Genomic DNA, 20811 nt, shown 5'->3' on the forward strand with positions numbered 1-20811 from the left:
CTTTGCCCCCTTCCAGATGAAATAGAAAAATGAGTGTGTGGGCATATGAAAGCCTAATATCTTAGTATGTAACTGTGCAAATATTAGGTCTTTGCGATTCTTAAAACTGTTTTTTCTTTTAGTGAGAAGGTGTGATGGCAGAGGCACAAGCAAGTTTCACATTGTTGGAGTTAGAGGCCATCATTAAGTTTTTGAAAACATGCTTGTGCCTCTGCCATCACTGCTTCTCACTAAAAGAAAAAACAGTTTTAAGAATTGCAAAGACCTGATATTTTCAGTTACATACTAAGATATTAGGCCGTCATATGCCCCCACACTCATTTTTCTATTTCATCTGGAGGGGGGCAAAGCCAGAAACTTCTCAGCACTCACTCATATTCAAGGTGAATCTGACAATATAATGGTATTTATTATAATGCCATTTATCAATTCTTTGTGTTAGAAGACCTTATTTGCTTCAGAGGGACACTGTGGCAGATCTCCAAATACAAAATACAGAAGCTGTGATGGCAATGGCACAAGCAAGTTTTCAAAAACTTCATGACGGCCTGTAACTCCAACAATGTGAAACTTGCTTGGGCCTCTGCCATCACAGCTTCTCACTAAAAGAAAAAAACAGTTTTAAGAATCGCAAAGACCTGATATTTGCACAGTTACATACTATGATATTAGGCCGTCATATGCCCACACACTAATTTTTCTATTTCATCTGGAGGGGGGCAAAGCCAGGAACTTCTCAGCACTCACTCATATTCAAGGTGAATCTGACAATATAATGGTATTTATTATAATGCCATTTATCAATTCTGTTTGTTAGAAGACCTTATTTGCTTCAGAGGGACAATGTGGCAGATCTCCAAGTACAAAATACAAATCATTTTACTAAAGGGATATTGATGAAAATAACAGTACATGCATTTTTTGGGCAACTGCTGCTTTATATTACAGAATATAAATAATGTTCACCCTCATGAGAAATCTGTAATTAATATCACCAAGTGGACATTACTAAAATTATGGATAGAAATATTCTTCAATCACGATTGGTTATGTTACTAATACAGCTGCATCAGATAAGCTCATGCATGGTTGATGCCCATTTATGTTGTCAAGCCTATGAATATAAAATAGTGATTTAGTTTATTTTTAATGTGTGGCTTTCATGTTCATGTTATTGTAAGCTATACTCGTTCACTAATAGCTTAGGGGGAAAAAAAGCTGAACTCCAGGCATATAAAATATACAAATGAATGCAGCTATGTAATTGCATCAATATCATCAGCTATAAGTACATCAATAAATGTATTTTTGTAAATGCAAGAATCCCTTTATTTAACCTAGCATCAGTCTCCTGAAATCCTCTACACAACAGACTTCATCCAGGACAGGGAGAACTAATACTGGGAGCTAATACACTGTACTGTAGTGTTTATAAACTAACAGTAGCAGGATCAACAGCTATTTATAAATAACAGCTACAAAAGTAGCTTTCATTCATAAGTGAATGAAGAGCAGATTTGGCCTGTTACACTGAAAGATTCACCAATACAGTGGCTCTCCCGGTGTAATCAGTGAGGCTGTGCGGTCACTTTACCAAATGGTTCTGAGCAGTTTTAGCACTCATAATACAAAACAGATGTCCCTCACATTGATAGAGTGGCTGTGCTGATTACACTGGGAAAATCACACACTTCCACTATAATATATAGGACAAAGATGGCAGAAAGACAGCTGGGTCAGGCAGAAAATTGAAGGGATGGCCAAGGTAATGTAGAGACGAAATAGGCTGCTTTACTCCTACGCAGTCTTTACTGTAATGTTTACTTGAAGTAGTAGGAAACCTTTGAAAAATACCTGAAGACTTTCATTTAATTTGTGTTAAAAAAAAAATCTTTATTCTTCACAGTTAATTACTTTTCTTACTTTTTACTCAATTAGGACTACAATGAATCAAATGTAGCTAGAACAACAGATTAGGCACTGAAACAATATAGCAATGATTACCTGCCAATGGACTTCCTTTGTTAATCTAAAGTTATTTTGTTTACAAACAACAATGAAGTAGTATAATGTGAAATGCAGCTACATACAGTGGATAGATCTGTTGACTTTTACTGTGATTGTGAATTAATCACTATTTGCATATATTGAACCTGGACCTCTTACTCAACCCACTGATATTCATTACATCAACTCATAAACATTACATGCATCTCTTACATATTACCATATTGTGCCAGGAAACAAAGTTGGTTAAGCAGTTGTGTATTTTGTACAAATACAGCATATAGGCAAGTGGAAGGAGTGAAGAAGAAACGAATTAGAAGTTAGATGCTTTGCTAAATTATGTAGTATGGATGTCAAGGGTCAGTTTACACATAATCCCAGTGTAAACACAATAATGTACTAAATAAGCAGAAACATTTGGCCAGTGTTGTGTTTTAAGTGCTTTTCTTTCTTTTGTTACTTCATATTTTGTAGTTTCATATACTGTAACAACTTTGCTGACAGGTGTTTTAACATTGTCTGTCACAAGAAAAACATAGAAGCTACAATTGCTCCTTCTAATAATGCTAGTTTTGTGGCTTTAATTCTGATCTTTTATAAGTACAGGTAGTCCCCGGGTTACATACGAGATAGGGAGTGTAGGTTTGTTCTCAGACTGAATTTGTATGTAAGTTGTAACATTTTGTACATTTTTTTTAATAAATGCAATTAGGACAGATGTTTGTCTCAACATATTAGGCAGTATGCTGTCAGGTACTGTATAAAATCATAAAACAAAGCAAAAAAAAAAAACTTTATGGAACCTAGATATTCATTAACTTCTGGAGCAAGCTGTGCTTTGATTTGATTTGCAAAACGAAACGACTGCAGAGTTTGTCTTGGTCATTAAAGTGTTACAAGAGGCTGCGGAAAGAGCTCAGTCCCCTAAGATCACCCACAACCTCAGTTGTGTTTACCAAAAGATTTCTTCTGCAAGTCATGCAAACCTTCCCCCCTCCTGCCTTCAGCTAGGAAGCCAGTTCATATCTAGGAGGCGTATGTATGTTGGGTGTTCTTAACTCAGGGACTACCTGTATAGAGTTACTAACTTCAGTCCACTCTTCTGCATAGTTGTTCCAGGCTAGTGACGTAAAGAACTAAGGACAAGGAGCCTGATTTAATAAAGCTCTACGAGGCTGGAGAGGATACACTTTCATTGGTGAAGCCGGGTGATTCAGCAAACCTGCAATGGAGCCATATGCTAGCAAATGTTTTCAATCCTGGACCAGATTCATTCCAGGTTTGCGGAATCTTCCAGCTTTACTGATGAAAGTGTATTCTCTCCAGCCTTGGAAAGCTTTAATAAATCAGGCCCAATCCATGAGCATAACAGCCAGTCAAGTGGAATTGTGAGACGTCAGAAAACGTTGCCCACACAGTATAGCTCTTTATTCCCCAGTACTCTCTATGAAAAGCGTTGGTCAAAATAAAATAAAAAAATAAAAGTAAAAATATAGAAGCCTTCAACAGTGGCCCCTGACACCTTAAGAGGGCTGCAGAAAAGAACACGTTTTCATTGTTTTACACATGAGCTTCTTGTTTATCATGGGAAACCTATAAGGGGGCGATTTGTTCATCAGGAACTGCCAAGGATTTGATTAGTGGCTAGGACAGGCAGATATATTGTTTCAATAATGCTATTGTTGCCTTGCAGAAAAAAAGGTTCAGGACAAACATGCCTGGACCAATTCTGGGTTTCCTTTCTCATCCCTATTTAATGTACAGCGCTGCGTAATATGTTGGCGCTATATAAATCCTGTTTATTAATAATAATAATAATGCATGATGTACAGCCGCCAACACCACCCGAGTCTTGCCCTCTTACAGAGTTAAAATATAGTTACGCACAGCACTGCGTAATATGTAGGCGATAATAGTTGATGGATTTGCTTTTTTTTTTTTTTTTTTTTTCAAGTTCAACCAATAGAGAACTAAGCATACCACAAACCAGCATAACCCAGATAACTCCAGAGAAAACGTATTGTATTTATTGACACATCCGTTAAATGTTTTCACATTTAGCAGACAAAAAAATCCAACAATAATGAAAGGGCTTGGGACAATCTGTAACACTGCACTGGAATTACACAGTAGTAAAAATCAACTGATCTCTTACTTTTCACTATACATTCACTTACAGTCTAACTTCTAATATATCCATAGTGTCTGTCGCAATCTCGGACAATCTGCTGAACAGATAGGCCTTTAAGGACAGTAAATGCAGATACAAATACAAAGAAAGGCTCTTTAAGTAAATTAGAAACTTGCATGTTTGTGATGATGATGTGACCTGCAGGAGATATTGGGGCACTTGCTGACTGGTCTTTTGGTTGCCATGGCAATGTTACTGCAAAGTCTTATAACTGCACCGATTTCTCGGTGGGTAATTTATGCACAAATACATTAAAAGTGCATCTACTACCTAATAGAAGTCGGGAAAAAAAACCTAGAATATGTAAAATAAAATTGAACAGAATCCCTCACTAGGGTCACAGATCCGAATCTCAGCCAGGATTTTATCTGCAAGATGTTTTTATGTTCTCTGTATGTTTGCGAGGGTTTAGAAAACAAAGAAGACGCACTTTGTTTAGAAAAACTTGGGGTCTGAAAATGGTGCTTGTTATACAATGGTACAATGGTAGTAAATGTTTTTTTACTTGCATGCCACGCTTTTTTGCACTGTGTTTTTTTATTGGGGTTTCACGGCACATCAACTGCTACACATGCCTACGCAGCCCACCACGCTACGGAGGTTGTTGCTAATCATTTTTGTGTTTGTTGTCTTTACGCTTGTTGTTTCACACTTGTTACATTAAGTTACTTTTCGCTTATAAATGGCTCAGAAAAGATTTTCATACAGTGCTGAATTCAAGTTACAAGTGATTCAGTTTGCAAAAGTGATTGGAAATCGTGCCCCTGACAGTGATGTGGAGTTGTATAGAAATGATGAATAAAACTTGAGTTCATTAACTTTATGTAACAAATTTTGGGTCCAAAAAGCAAGGTGCTTCATATACATGGGAGCATCTTATACGTGGAGAAATACGGTATATCATTGTGTAAAATAACAATTTTGTATTATTATTACATTTAGACAAGAAGCAAATGAAAGTTTTTTTTATGTGTCTAAGTTCAATCACCTTACAAGAACAAGAACATACAACTCAATGTTTCCTTGTTAAACCTTTTCAGGTAAGAAGCTACAAGTGGATAAATGAGAATGTAGAACAAAACATCAGATGTAAATCAATGGCCTTCAGCTCGGTGTCTCTACCTTTTATGTGAACGCTGGTAATATTTACACCCACACTAAAAGACAAAACTAATAAATCTCGATTACAAATCTTTCCACCAATTTGACATTACTGCTCTAATGTTCTTTTAGTTCTAGTTCTACCCACACAATACATTTCACTTGTTTTTACAGGTAATTTGTATATATGGACATGAATATACTATCAACCATCCCACACCACTGTTATCATTTATAAAAGGAACCTGTCAGCACAGAAATATAGAGGTTTTAAAGACACAAATTCCCTAAAAGCCTTCCTTTACCATAAAGCAAAACCAGGAACAACTATCAAGTCCTGTTGTTCCTCCAGCAGAATAAGTCTGGGTCAGTGATTACATAAGTAAAGCATCAAGAAGAAAAAAATTTCTGCGTTCAAATACACCTTCCTTTATTACTTATATTAAAGTGCATTCTTTCATGATTTTTGTGTATTTAACATGTCTTCTATAGGGGTGTAAGCATATTTTTTAGTACAATGCAGCAACACCTTGCAAAACCTTGATGTACTTCCTAATCTCATATTCTTGCATGCTCCACAGATATCTTTGCTGCTTCAACACAACATCTTCCAACATTGGCCCTGATTTAATAAAGCTTTCCAAGACTGGAGAGGATACACTTTCATCAGTGAAGCTGGCCGATCCAGCAAGCCTGGAATGGATTTCCTAAAAGTAATTTGCTTTTTGTTGGCAAATCCATTCCAGGTTTGCTGGATCACCCAGCTTTACTGATGAAGGTGTATCCCTCTCCAGCCTTGCAGAGCTTTCATGAATCAGGCTCATTTTTATCTGCAAGATGTTTTTATGTTCTCTGTATGTTTGCGAGGGTTTAGAAAACAAAGAAGACGCACTTTGTTTAGAAAAACTTGGGGTCTGAAAATGGTGCTTGTTATACAATGGTACAATGGTAGTAAATGTTTTTTTACTTGCATGCCACGCTTTTTTGCACTGTGTTTTTTTATTGGGGTTTCACGGCACATCAACTGCTACACATGCCTACGCAGCCCACCACGCTACGGAGGTTGTTGCTAATCATTTTTGTGTTTGTTGTCTTTACGCTTGTTGTTTCACACTTGTTACATTAAGTTACTTTTCGCTTATAAATGGCTCAGAAAAGATTTTCATACAGTGCTGAATTCAAGTTACAAGTGATTCAGTTTGCAAAAGTGATTGGAAATCGTGCCCCTGACAGTGATGTGGAGTTGTATAGAAATGATGAATAAAACTTGAGTTCATTAACTTTATGTAACAAATTTTGGGTCCAAAAAGCAAGGTGCTTCATATACATGGGAGCATCTTATACGTGGAGAAATACGGTATATCATTGTGTAAAATAACAATTTTGTATTATTATTACATTTAGACAAGAAGCAAATGAAAGTTTTTTTTATGTGTCTAAGTTCAATCACCTTACAAGAACAAGAACATACAACTCAATGTTTCCTTGTTAAACCTTTTCAGGTAAGAAGCTACAAGTGGATAAATGAGAATGTAGAACAAAACATCAGATGTAAATCAATGGCCTTCAGCTCGGTGTCTCTACCTTTTATGTGAACGCTGGTAATATTTACACCCACACTAAAAGACAAAACTAATAAATCTCGATTACAAATCTTTCCACCAATTTGACATTACTGCTCTAATGTTCTTTTAGTTCTAGTTCTACCCACACAATACATTTCACTTGTTTTTACAGGTAATTTGTATATATGGACATGAATATACTATCAACCATCCCACACCACTGTTATCATTTATAAAAGGAACCTGTCAGCACAGAAATATAGAGGTTTTAAAGACACAAATTCCCTAAAAGCCTTCCTTTACCATAAAGCAAAACCAGGAACAACTATCAAGTCCTGTTGTTCCTCCAGCAGAATAAGTCTGGGTCAGTGACTACATAAGTAAAGCATCAAGAAGAAAAAAATTTCTGCGTTCAAATACACCTTCCTTTATTACTTATATTAAAGTGCATTCTTTTATGATTTTTGTGTATTTAACATGTCTTCTATAGGGGTGTAAGCATATTTTTTAGTACAATGCAGCAACACCTTGCAAAACCTTGATGTACTTCCTAATCTCATATTCTTGCATGCTCCACAGATATCTTTGCTGCTTCAACACAACATCTTCCAACATTGGCCCTGATTTAATAAAGCTTTCCAAGACTGGAGAGGATACACTTTCATCAGTGAAGCTGGCCGATCCAGCAAGCCTGGAATGGATTTCCTAAAAGTAATTTGCTTTTTGTTGGCAAATCCATTCCAGGTTTGCTGGATCACCCAGCTTTACTGATGAAGGTGTATCCCTCTCCAGCCTTGCAGAGCTTTCATGAATCAGGCTCATCGTGCAGCTGAACTGTTACTTCAACAACATTTATCATTGCTATGGAAAAGATGCTTACTGCAATTGCAATGTGCATGTACAGTAGAAGCAAAACACAGCTGGAAGTATTTTTAGGAAGCGGTTATGCAGTGCAAGCTACACACACACTTTAGATAATTATCTTTTAATATAAATTAACCTGGAGGAACAAATATTTACAAACACATATCAACCAACAATGCTATACATATGGTAAATATGTGATCATTCCCAGCACTCAGCAGACCACTGTACAAAATGTATATTATTTAAGGATCACACACCTTTGGCCACACAAGTGGATGTATACACAGTTGTCAAGATTTGTAAAATAGTTAAAGGATGACAGGTAATCACCAGAATAATTCCATCAGGATGGATCATATCTGCACATGTGAATCATTGTAGATCACCATCATTTGACGTTGGCAATATGTCAGTAATTTGTTTTCATTGAGAGTTGTCTAGTGTGTGCATGCAGCTTTAGAATAGGTAAATATGAGGCTTGGTAGTTGTGCTGGGGGAGGGCTAGGGCCTGAAGAGGTAATGTAAAGTGTAAAAATGGAAGATATTTTTTCTAAAATTTGCTTTGTGCTGAAGTCAAGAGTGAAAAAAAAAAGAGAAAGAACTCCCTGCAATAAAGATCAGTCACCACGCTTTCTTGTGCAGAGTAACTGGTCTTGTATCTGCCCTCCATCTTGTAGTTATCAGTAGGCAATTTTCAGTTGATGGGCCTGCCCAGTCATTCTACAGCTCAGCTCTCCGTTATGTGCAACACAGCCTTGACATCAAAGCTACTTTTAATAATTGGGTCTGGGTTTGCAAAGGCATATGGAAAGTTGATTTAATAGAAGCTGTGACTATTCAGGTATATATTTAAGGCAAGAGAAAAATCAAAATACAAAGAGTCATCAGGAGTTACGCTACGTATACATGTCAGAATATTCTCATCCGATAATTGCCTTAGAGCTGATATCGGGCGACAATCTGGTGTGTGTACGAGGGGGTGCTGGGAAGTTCCTGGCTTTACCCCCTTCCAGATATGGGGGCATATGACAGCGTAATATCTTAGTATGTAACTGTGCAAATATTAGGTCTTTGCGATTCCTAAAACTGTTTTTTTCTTTTAGTGAGAAGCTGTGATGGCAGAGGCACAAGCAAGTTTCACGTCGTTGGAGTTGAGGGCAGTCATAAAGTTTTTGTTTCTCCAGGGAAAGTCAACAAAGGACACATCTCACACTGAGATGTCACAAACACTGGGGGAGAAGCGCCCTTCCTACAGCACTGTCAAAACCTGGATATGTCGTTTCAAGACTGGGCATTTCACCGCTGAAGATGAGCCCCGTAGTGGACGCCCCCCAACCTCATCTGACCCGGCAACTTGCAAAGCTGTCCATGAGCTGATTATTGGGGACCGGCGAATATCCACAAAAAAGAAACTTGAAACTTGACATCTCACGGGAGCTGTGTATGCAAATACAATACATTGTGTTTTCTGGAATACATAAAAATAACAGAAACCAAACATGTAAAGACAAAAAATTGTTTGATTTTTTAAAACAATTAACTATGATAGCCAATATAATTAATGGGTGGTGCTTCTACAGCTCAATTGTTTAGTTAACCCTAAGTTATAGCCCCGGAATTATGAATTATGTATTAGCCCTGAGTCACTAAAGAAATAAAAACAAACTCATTGCTGCTAAATTGACCAAAAGTGTGTTCACCAAAAGAATCCTTGTGCCACTTTTTAAAATAAAGACAAAAAAAAAGAAGGCATAAGAACTCTTTTTTAATTATTATACACATGTTGTGTTATGTTAAACAATTCTGAACTACGTGTTTGGTTGCCATTACACAATGCAAATTTTTTGAAAGGTGGGGTGCAGATGTTATATTGTAATTGTACATAAAGAATATTCCTTTTCCTCCCTAGTTACCCATTGATAAAAAAAAAAGGTTTGCTTTGATCACTGGAGTGATATCAGGATCTGCATTGCCTTAACTTTTTGTTCTAAATTCTACCCAGCATCATCCTAACTAGTCAGAGCCAACAAAAACAAGACGCACCACACCTAATACAACTATTTTGTTCCTTGAGATGATTAAATTCCAAGAGCTAAACACATGACTTCTTTTATCAAGTAAAGAGTTCAAAGAAAAGGATGTCCCCCAGATTTTTTAAATAAGCCAAAGGGAGAAGGTATTTTACACATACTTAAATACTGTCATAATAAATAATTATATTTGCTAACATGGCAACTCATGCACATAACTAAAGCAGCGGGTATAGAACATCATCCGGGTCATTAGAAATGTTCACATGCTGTGTATTTTGCCCATCAGCGGTATCCTACAAAAGTTAAATCAGGAAATTAATGCTATACAAACCATGGGGGAGTCCTAAACCCCCCCTGAATTAAATGGAAGTTTATATAAAAATAAATTTTATTAAGTTATTCCCTTATTTTTTAAAGTTGTCTTAAATGAAGGGTAAAACCATTTTTAAAAGGCACATTCCCTTTGTAGGAAGTCTGATAATTATTTTCTTCAATATGTAAAGGGATAAGTATTGGTTTAGGGTTACAGCCTATAATTCTATCCTGCTGTATTTCAAAAACAAACCAAAAAGTATATAATATATCAGATACTTACAATTCAGAAGGTCTGCTTAAGTTACCTATTCCTTTCTAAAACGGGACCTTGAAAGGATCATGACATTGGAGGATATTGCTCATCAAGTCATTTAAGGCTCAATAAATCCAAAATACACTATATTGATAAACTTTGTGGACACCTATATTTGTGGACAAATGTATGTGAACTTTCATCTGAATAAATGAGATTAGGCGTTGATCTTTTGGATGAACGGGTGCAAATTTCCATAGGTTCAGTCTAAAAACACGTCATACCAAAGCCTTCCACCTCTACCTGTAGGTATCGGTACCATTACTGGGCCTAACCCCTGAATATTGGCTAGGCTTTATTTCTCGTGAGATTTGGAATTCTCAACTTTCCAAACATCCTAAAAGACTGTCCTAATGCTAACAGTCAGCATTTTTAATGTGGGTACAAATTAAGCAAATCCTAAATTTGAATGCAATGACTCCTTTGGGCAGAAGGTGGACAAAAGGAAACGGTACATAAAAAATAATGTGATTTGACAGTTGGGGCAGTGAACAGTACCACTACCACTTACCACTTTCCCCATTTACTCTCAATGGAGCTTCTGCCGGGATACACTGTGTCATAAGAGATAGCGCTAACTGCACTGCAACTTTATGGCCAGTGTGAACACAGCCTTACTCTATTACATACAAGAAGCCAGTACGATGCATCATAGTACATCCTTACAGCCACCAATAACATACAACCCTGTCCTTAGGCGTTTTATTGAGCACCGACAACTACAATACCCAAAATGCTGAAGCAAAAAATAATAATAATCAAAATTAATAGCAGTATAGAGATGAAAAAATGGTCCCTAGATTAATAACACTCAAAATGTATATAAAAGACTTTTTGATTTGCACCCAACAGTTTCCTAGTAAATCAAAGAGCCCCCACACAAGTCAATCTGCTTACACAAAATGTTATTGTAAATTACACACCAGTGTGCCAGAGAAAATTGGGATCTGAAGCCAGCCCTCACTTCATGCCAACTGTATACCCATTATTAGTGCTCGACAAGACCAGGAAACTGAAAAGCCTGTTTTTCATGTCTGACAAGGAATGAACTGTTCGGGACTCAGCAACACAGTCACAGGTGAGCACTGAGCACTTTTCACACTTACATTCCTGATTATTTGTAATGAACAACTGGATACAATAAAACTGTAAACAATTAGAAAAAACAATATATTCTTTAATCTAAAGCATACTCAGTGCATCATTTTCAGCCTTCCCAAGTCCTAGGGATCTCTTTATTAGGCAGTAACCTGACATTCACCATAAACCTTATCTGAAATAAATAGTTGGTAAAAGCCAAATTACCTGCTTCATAAATAGAACCCCTAGATGTGTTCTAGGGGTAAGTTCAGTTTGGCAGGAGCTTCAGTAAAAGGAGGACAAAAAAATTCAGATGTTCACATCCATCAGTTGGGTTTTTGATCTCTGCAGTAAAATCAGAAAAGCGTCTATAGGACTTGTAAATGGAGGAGCACAAGTTTATGCACGCCCCTTTTGTAAGTGTAGTCACAACTTTATACCAACATTTATGTAAAAACTGCAGAGATATGATTGCCTCAATCTGCACACTTTTCTTTTGTGAGAGCAGCCTTGTAACAGATTAAAGGAAGCAAAAGACCTATTTGGATTTTTGAATTTGAAAACATGTTTCTTTTTTAATAGACATGAAATTGAAATAAATTGTGTTCTTATATTGGCCTGGAGTTCAGCTTTAATTTACCATTTTTATAATTATTCCTTTACAAGACAATATCCCAAAAGACTGCTGGTTCATAATTAAGACAAAACAATATACTATGAACACCCTTACTGAGTGGCAGCAGCACACAAAAGCATGTGAGGTAGGTAGTCAGAAGGAAATAAAATGGCTATTGTGTTGTGTTATCTGCTCCTAAACCTTTGTAAAGAGAGGTTAAAGGTGAATTTTCAGGCATCGTTCCTCTAAATGGCTCATTTCCAACAAAAAGCCATAATTAATCATATAATGTAAGCTTGAAATAAAGCAATACTATTATCTCCATCCCCTCCTGCTTTATGCAAAAAAACCTCATTGTTCCCACTTGACAATGAAAAGCACACACAAAATGGTAACCAAGGGAAAATATTTAAATGATACAACAATCTAATAGAGTTTAAATGCACTGACACAATAAAAAGAGAACTAAACAAGTAGTGGCTGAATCATATTTCTTTACCAATATGTTATTGCTTTATTCTCGTCCTGTGTTTACATTTACTCCTCTATCTATACCTAACATAAATTCAACTATAGGGAGTATTCACCATAGGGAGTCACGTATTCACCATAGGGAGTCAAATGCTTATTCTCTAAATACAATTATTACCAACTTGCAATGGTACCTGCACCAAGTGGTAAGTATGACTAAATCAAAGTCTGTTTCCAATAAAAATGTTAGGTAAAAATTATTGTGTGAACAAGGTGAACTGTTGAAAATAAAAAGCAAGTTAAGTGTGGTTATGGTTTTGCATTCATTAGTTACCAACATAACATAATAATAACACCAGGGATGGTTTTCACTTGTCAGGTCATGGTAAAGCTAATAGTAGCTGTTCACATTCAGATGGCTTGTTCTTGTAATGTTAAAGATGTTCTGTAGCTGGTCCAGGATACTTCTTCAGTTTGAGTAAATATCAGGAATACATTCCAACACTTATATCCACAAAAGGTGAAACAGACACCTTAATCCAATCACCAGAGATGGACAATCAGCATCTGCAAAGTCACATTCCACATGGATTTAGTAGTGAAAGTACCTGTCCTGCCTGCACAATTGTAAATACTTAAAGGGGATCTAAACTCAACATTTTTACTTTACATAGAAGGGTAGACAACTCTTCTAAATAAAGTAAAAATGTTGTTACTTTTTTTTTTCAAGGGTGCAGCACCGTCCCTTTAAGCCTTGATCGCTGCGGCAGAGCCTCCCGGTATAGCTACATCATGTGTCCTGGGAGGCTCTGACTGCTCCTTCTGGGCATGCTTCAAACTCGGGCATGCACAGAAGGGAAATTTTTCCCCCAAGGGGCATGTGCAGTGAAATCGGCTCTCTTTTTTTTCCCTTTCACAGCAGCTACCTCACCTGATCTCACACCTGCGCAGTGTGAGTTCAGGTAATGTAGCAAGAAGATTGAAGAAAAAGAAGTAAAGAGGAGATAGAAGATGGGATTTATTTTTCCCTAACTAAACTATCATAAACCTTCAGTAAAAGTAGATACCTTAGCTTCCAATTAAACAAAGTAGTTCTGTTTTAATAATTGAAGATTTAGGCTAACATACTATCCTGTAAATGTAATTTATCGGGAGTTGTGCAATATCAAGTGATACTAGAAGTCCAGGGTAACATTTGTAACATGAAACTTACAAGATAACAGACCACCTGAAGGAATTACTATCACACAAGAAATGAGATATAGTATTTGTCAGGAAGAGCCACAGTAATCTATTCCAGCCAGTGTTGAAGCTGAGCTATATACTGTGTATGTATGTGTGCATATAAATTATTTAGCATTATTATTATTATTATTACTATTATTAATAACCACCCGACCGTTAACCCTGACCTTGGTATGGGCTTCAAAAAGTTACAATTATCGATAAACCCGAACTTTTCTCACTGTATGAAAATACAGTGAGAAAAGATCGGGTTTATCGATCACTTACCTGGTCCCGCTGGGATCGTCCATCAGTCGTGTTCCAGCGTCGTCCTCCAGCGTCGGGTGTCCTCTCCGGGAAGAAGCCGGCCGGCCGGCTTCTTCTCCCTCTGTGCGTGATGACGTCGGCGTGTGTGCGGGAAATTCAAACTGAAACTCATTCAAACACATTTTGTATTGGATTGAATACAAACTCCCAGTCTGAGACAAATGGCCAAACAAAAATTCAACTGAAAAGAATGGAATCTAGCCATAGTTAGCACAAAATTAGAAATAAATGTAATTTACAACACTGAGTGTACTCTATGATAATATGCCCTGCAGCTTAAAAAAGTGATATTAATATCAGATAATGCATGTACATATAAGAGAGCTTCAGGCTATTTTATTTGTTTTATTGCATCTATTCTTCTGACCATTCCTGTCATTAAAATACCACTCTCTTCAGCTCCCATGGAGAATATGGCTAAGAAGCCGCGTGAACCGTTAGGAACCGCAGGCGGCAGTTCACTTGACCTTTTCAGTCAAGCACTGTGCAGCAATGTTAGAAATAAATCTATGACTAAACACAGATCTACAATAATAATAAAGATGATTACACAAAGGTCCTATACTGAAATTTGAAAAACAAAGCACACTGGCTCTGTGAAAACTTTTTTTTTTGGATATCATGAAAATTATGAAGATATCCATGTATTTAAAAATACTACTTACATTTATTATAGACCAAGAGTTAATATTCAGATGAGTAAATTCACAGGTGGTTCAGCATTGCCATGTGTCTAGGATAATGCATGACAGCTACATCTGTTGTAGTATGAACACATATCCTTTAATCTAGTAGCATAATTAGCTTTAAAACAATTTGAAAAAACAATAAATTTGTCTCTTACTTTTCTGATATTTCAGAACATTTTGGTAAATATAAACTATTCTACAACAACAAAAAGTATATATTCAGAACAAAAATTCTGCTTTAGTCTGTTTCTAAGTTTAGCTATTTATCCAGTGGGTGCTGCAATCTTGCTGCTTTCACAGGACAGAGGTAAAGTCATGCTATCAAAGCCTACACTAACCATCCACTTTATACCTGCTGTACTTCCTAATTGCATAGATTCAACAAGGTGATGGAAACTCTTCTCAAGGAATTTGGTCCCTATTGATATGACATCATCACACTGTGAATTTCCCATTCCACCACATTCCAAACGTGCTCTACTGAGTTAAATTCGGGTGACTGTGACTTAGAAGATGGGTGTACTGCGGTCATAAAGGGATGGACATGGTCAGCAACAATATTAGGGTTAGTAGGCTGTGGTTTTTAAACTACATTCATTGCGTTCCCAGGAACCCAAAGTGTGCCAATAAAATATTCCCTACACCATAACACCACAACCAGCTTAAACCATTGATAAAAGGCAAGATGGATCCATGATTTTATCTTGTTGATGCTATATTCTGACCCTAACCCAGATGTTGCAGCAGAAACTATTATTATTACACAGTATTTTTATAGCGCCAACATATTACACAGCGCTTTACAATTTATTAGTCATGTCACTAGCTGTTCCTATAAGGGGCTCACAATCTAATTTCCCTATCTCAGTCATATGGTTCTAATACAGTCTATGGTCAATTTTGGGAGGAAGCCAATTAACCTAATTGCATGCTTTTAGGAATGAGGGAGGAAACCGGAGTACCCGGAGGAAACCCACACAAACACAGGGAGAACCTGCAAACTCCATGCAGATAGTGTCCTGGCCAACATTCGAACCTGGGACCTAGCACTGCAAAGACAAGGGTGCTAACCTCTGAGCTACTGTGCTGCCCATACACTGCGGTGAAACTTTTTAGACAAAAATGTATGTGGTCTTCTGCTGCTGTAGCCCATCTGGTTCAAAATTTAAAGTGTTGTGAATTCATAGATGCCCTTAAGCTTACCTTGGTTGTGACAAGAGATTATTTAGACTATTGTTCTGTTTCTAAGAGCTTGAACCAGTCTGGCCATTCTCTTCTGACCTCTGACATCAACAAGGCATTTTCACAAACAGAACTGTTGCTCACTGAATATTTTACCTTTCTCAAACCATTCTCTATAGGTTGTACCTATATCCGTATCAACCATTGCACAAGTCACCTAAATCACCTTTCTTTCCCATTCTGTTGCTTGGTTGAAACTTCAACAGGTCATTTTAATTAAATAATTTTAGCTTGAATGTTTATTCCTTAGTGATCCTAAAGCCATAAAATGGATACATTCACAAAGTTTGTGATGATGCCAAGCTGTAGGTTTGTAAAATCTCCCACTATAAAAACAAAACAAATGTGATAACTTTTGTAATTAAAAAAAAAAAACACAAAGTACAATAAGACTATTATTAGACCTTTTAGACTTATTAGACCTTATTATTATTATTAGACCTTATTATTATTATTAGACTTCTTAGACATTTGATGTAAGGTGAAAAAGGAAATAAAATAATGGCACATTTGTATAGTCTGTCATAATTTACTCTTTAGGTACCACCTCCGCATTCAGGTGACATGAATAATGCATACATTTCACAGTAATAAAAAAATGTGACCTGATTCCAACACAAGCAAGAAACACACATGATAAGCTAATGCAGGTGAACAGCTAAGAAATCATTTTAGAATTACTAGGCAAGGGGCAGAAGTTTTTATTCTTTCTTTTGTACTCTGATGTAGCACGTTAGCTAGTATTTGCTATTCAAACTTAAAGGTATGAATTCCAGCACCATTGACATATTTTATACATTCATTTTTTCTCCTGTGACAATACTAATTTTCTATTCTATATTTTATGTATTTTGTGATTTGAGCCACTGGAAAACAAGTGTAACAGAGGTACCAATTGTTACTTCTCCGACATACTTTGACATACTCTCTACTTTGACCCTAGCTAGTCACTGAGTTTTACACGTTAAAAGAAAGTAATGACATATTGCGCTCCAAACAGAACTCCAATTACACCAGCAAAATTATGCCACCCCTAACAAACAGTAAAGAAAAGCAATTAAAAAAAACATACTGAAATATATTACTTCTGAAAGCTGAGAACAGGTAGAACAAAAAAGGGGCAGGGGGGCTATATTTTTCTTGTTTTGTTTATTTCAAAACCAGTTTTTATTTTTGTTGCTAATACTTGGCGAGCTCTATGTGTGATAGCATTGGGGAGGTGGCAGGTTCACCAGGAGCCTACTCGAAAACCTGTTCTCAATCTGCTCTTTGCTGGCCAGAGCCAACAGGAATTGGCAGATCATTACATTCTTCAAGACTTTCAAAACTTCTCCTGGTGGGGAAAGTGGTCACTATAAACAGCAATGAATATCTATGAGCCTGCAGGACATGATGTGGGTTCCTTTCTATTGATGGGGTTAAACCCATTACCTAAATTAAAAGACTTGATTGCATGTATGCAATTCTTTTGCACCTCTGCATTTTTTTGTAGAAATCCCTTGACAAGATTCTTGATTCATTTCTTGACTCCCTTGATTCAATTCTTCTATCACAGGATGTCAAGACCATTTAAATGAAAAAGCATTATTTGATTTCCAAACTTACAGGCCATAGCAATAATGCTCCTTAGCAGACTATAAATGCAGCATGTAAAATGTATTAACCCAAGGTAAATTTTACCAGCACTCATTAGCATATTGATCTTTACAAGTCGCATGACATGATGTAGTAGCTGGACAGTATAAGGAAGACTCAATAAAGAAAACAAACTGTAGCCTATCTGCTTCAAAGTTTAAAGTGTTGTGCATTCATAGATGCCGTTACGTTTACCTTGGTTGTGACAAGAAATTATTTAGAGTTCTGTTTCTATGATCTTGAACCAGTCTTGCAATTCTTGTGAAACACAAGAAAGCTGCAAGTGCTAACCTCTCCTAAAATTGCTGATTGCTTTTATCATGCAAATTCATTTTTTAATACTGAAACAATATTGTGCATATATAGTTAGGACTTCCCTGGACTTGTACATCGGTTTCATGCTGGCTCCACACTTCTTCATGTGGACATTTTACTGAGAGGCGATTAAATCTGCCATCAATGAACTCCTTCTAAAGAATGCTGCTTGCCCGGATTTAAAGCTCGGGTTCAGTAGTATCAGTCAGACACTCGAAACAAGCATGCAGATAACTGCGGAACAAACTGTGTGGTAATAAACTGAACACCTGAACTGCATATCCTGGGTCAGTGAAGGCAAAGGATTGGAACATTAAACAGGTAAACTGAGATTATTTAGGAACTAAAACTTTATACATGTCAGATGATGGCGTTTGTACAGCGGTCCTCTGATTTTGTTGGCTGACTTATGAGCGACTGCTGTGCTTTCCTATGTGGGAGAGTACAGCTGGGTGCTGCTCATTGGTCCTCCCTCCTCCATAGAACAGCACAGCACTTTGGGTACATTCATTGTTCCTTCACTGGAAACAATCATAAAAGATTGATCTGACATCTGTATTGGACTTAAATCAGAAATGGCAGTTTACAGTTCTGCTTTAATTCCAATTGTATGCTTTAGTCCAATTTTGCATTTCAAATATTAAACATTTTTTTAAACTGTGGTCACCTATCAACAAAGCAGAAATTCTAGGTCACTGGAGATAAGAATCATATAATGATATTAAAAAAGGAAAAAAATGAAATATCTCATCGCTATATAAATATAACTGCAAGATGGAAGAATGTTAAAGTACAAGAACTGCAGGGAGTTTCTTCCACTCAGTTGGATCAATTTTGTCATTACACTGTATAAGTGGAAATAATACTTTATTCAAGAAGTACAGGAAAGCTTTTAGCACACTACACTTAACAGACAATGTCTCTAGCAAAATGAATTGAAAATCTGAAAACAACCTAGAAATTAGGTCACAGCTCTGATTTTTGTTAAAGTAACTTTTACAGAAAAATATTTATATTGTTACCTATTAAAAAAAGATTTTAACTTTTCTTCTTTCAAACCTTTTTAGGCATGGATAGGTTTTATGTATACTACACTAACTGTATCCCTTTTTGGAAAATGTACTCGTACTTCCAGACCTTTAAGGAGTTTTTAAAACAGGAAAGACCAGTAATACAGGCTGGATTGTGAACCATTCCCTCCTTTAAAAATGACCCCTAATTTCTCCAATCACCTGTGCAGTATATAGCTCCTAATAACAGAATGAAGTCTTCTTGCTTCTCATGCCTACACCAAGCTAATTCTGTCTAGCGGGTACTAAGAAGTAGAGAGCACTGCCAGACAGCAGGGCCAGGTTGGTATCCTGATTGAAGAGAATTATAGCATATACTGTAAGTGATCTCCCTGGCCCCAGCCGGTGACCAGACAATAAGTAAGCAGTAGCTGTGTGGTCATTCTGCTCTCCCAGCAGGTTCCTTTTAGGAGCATACCAAAAAGCCTATATTAAATTGGATATATAAGCTTAGACTAAACGCATTCCAAATTATATTGCATAACTTTTTACATAAATACATAACTGAATTGTTTGAGGTTTACCTAATTTCTGCCTAGAACTCGGCTTCAAATAACTTATTAGTGAACGATCTTATCCTTCATCAGATAGCTGGGTATGAAAGTGTATCAGACAAACGGAGTTGAAATGCAGGAACATATTTGTTAAAGCAAGGGAAACGAAAACACATGATTCAGTTATTAAAGTTTCCATTTAAAGACAACCCAAAGTAATTATCATTGGAATAGTTGTGCTTTTTTTTTTATTGTGAACTGCAACACCTCTACCTATTCCAGAAGCTTTATGTTTCAGCATAACCAAGGAAATGAATCTGGTTTTAATGCTTTAACATCTTGACTCAGAACAGGCATGTGCCAGGTAAAGTCACAGTGCAAAAACTCTTTGATTAGCATACTTGTTTTATATATAAATGGCTTTAATTCTGATCTTTTATATGTATATGGTTACAGACTTCAGTCTACTTTTCTGCATATTTGTTCTAGGTTAGTGACTCAAAATACTAAAGTCAATGGCCCTGATTTATTGAAGCTCTGCAAGACTGGAGAGGAAACACTTTCATCGGTGAAGCTGGGTGATCCAGCAGACCTGGAATGGATTGTTAGCAAATGTTTTCAGTCCTGAACCGGATCTATTTCAGGTTTGCTGGATCACCCAGGTTCACGGATGATACAGTATCCTCTCCAGTCTTGAAAAGCTTTAATAAATCAGGCCCAATGTGTTAATGAATTTAAAAACATTAATATAAGCACAGAAGCTAGGCAGCTAACATTATACAGAAGGTCAGCAATGGCAACCAAGTTGGTTTTTCCACTTTGACCCCTAAACCTCACAAATGATTACTGAACTTACAGTCTGGTTACATACAGCACTAGATTTACACTGAATGCTATGATGCCTTGCGCTGGCATTCAGTGATGTGATAGTATGCCAAGAAGGGTGTAGAAATAACCATGGCTGTAAACAAAACAGCACACAGGAATGTATTGGAGATTATATTTGTTTTCTTTTTTGGGGGGGGTTATTGACACTTTGAAGCTTTGAGCTCCTACCAAAGGAAAATAGTGCTGCATCAATAAATACATTTTAGAACGCCTCTACAGTTCCCAAAATACCTGTTGAGTTTAACAGTAAAGTCATTCTAATGCAGCTACCTGTGATGGTTTGGTAACTATGTTATATTTCTCCTAAATTTGGTAGCAGAGCTGCCACTATTACGTGGGTTGTGCCTCTTAGGCTATGTACACACTGC

This window comes from Pyxicephalus adspersus, chromosome 7, assembly GCF_032062135.1.
Source record: "Pyxicephalus adspersus chromosome 7, UCB_Pads_2.0, whole genome shotgun sequence".
Lineage (NCBI taxonomy): Eukaryota > Metazoa > Chordata > Amphibia > Anura > Pyxicephalidae > Pyxicephalus > Pyxicephalus adspersus.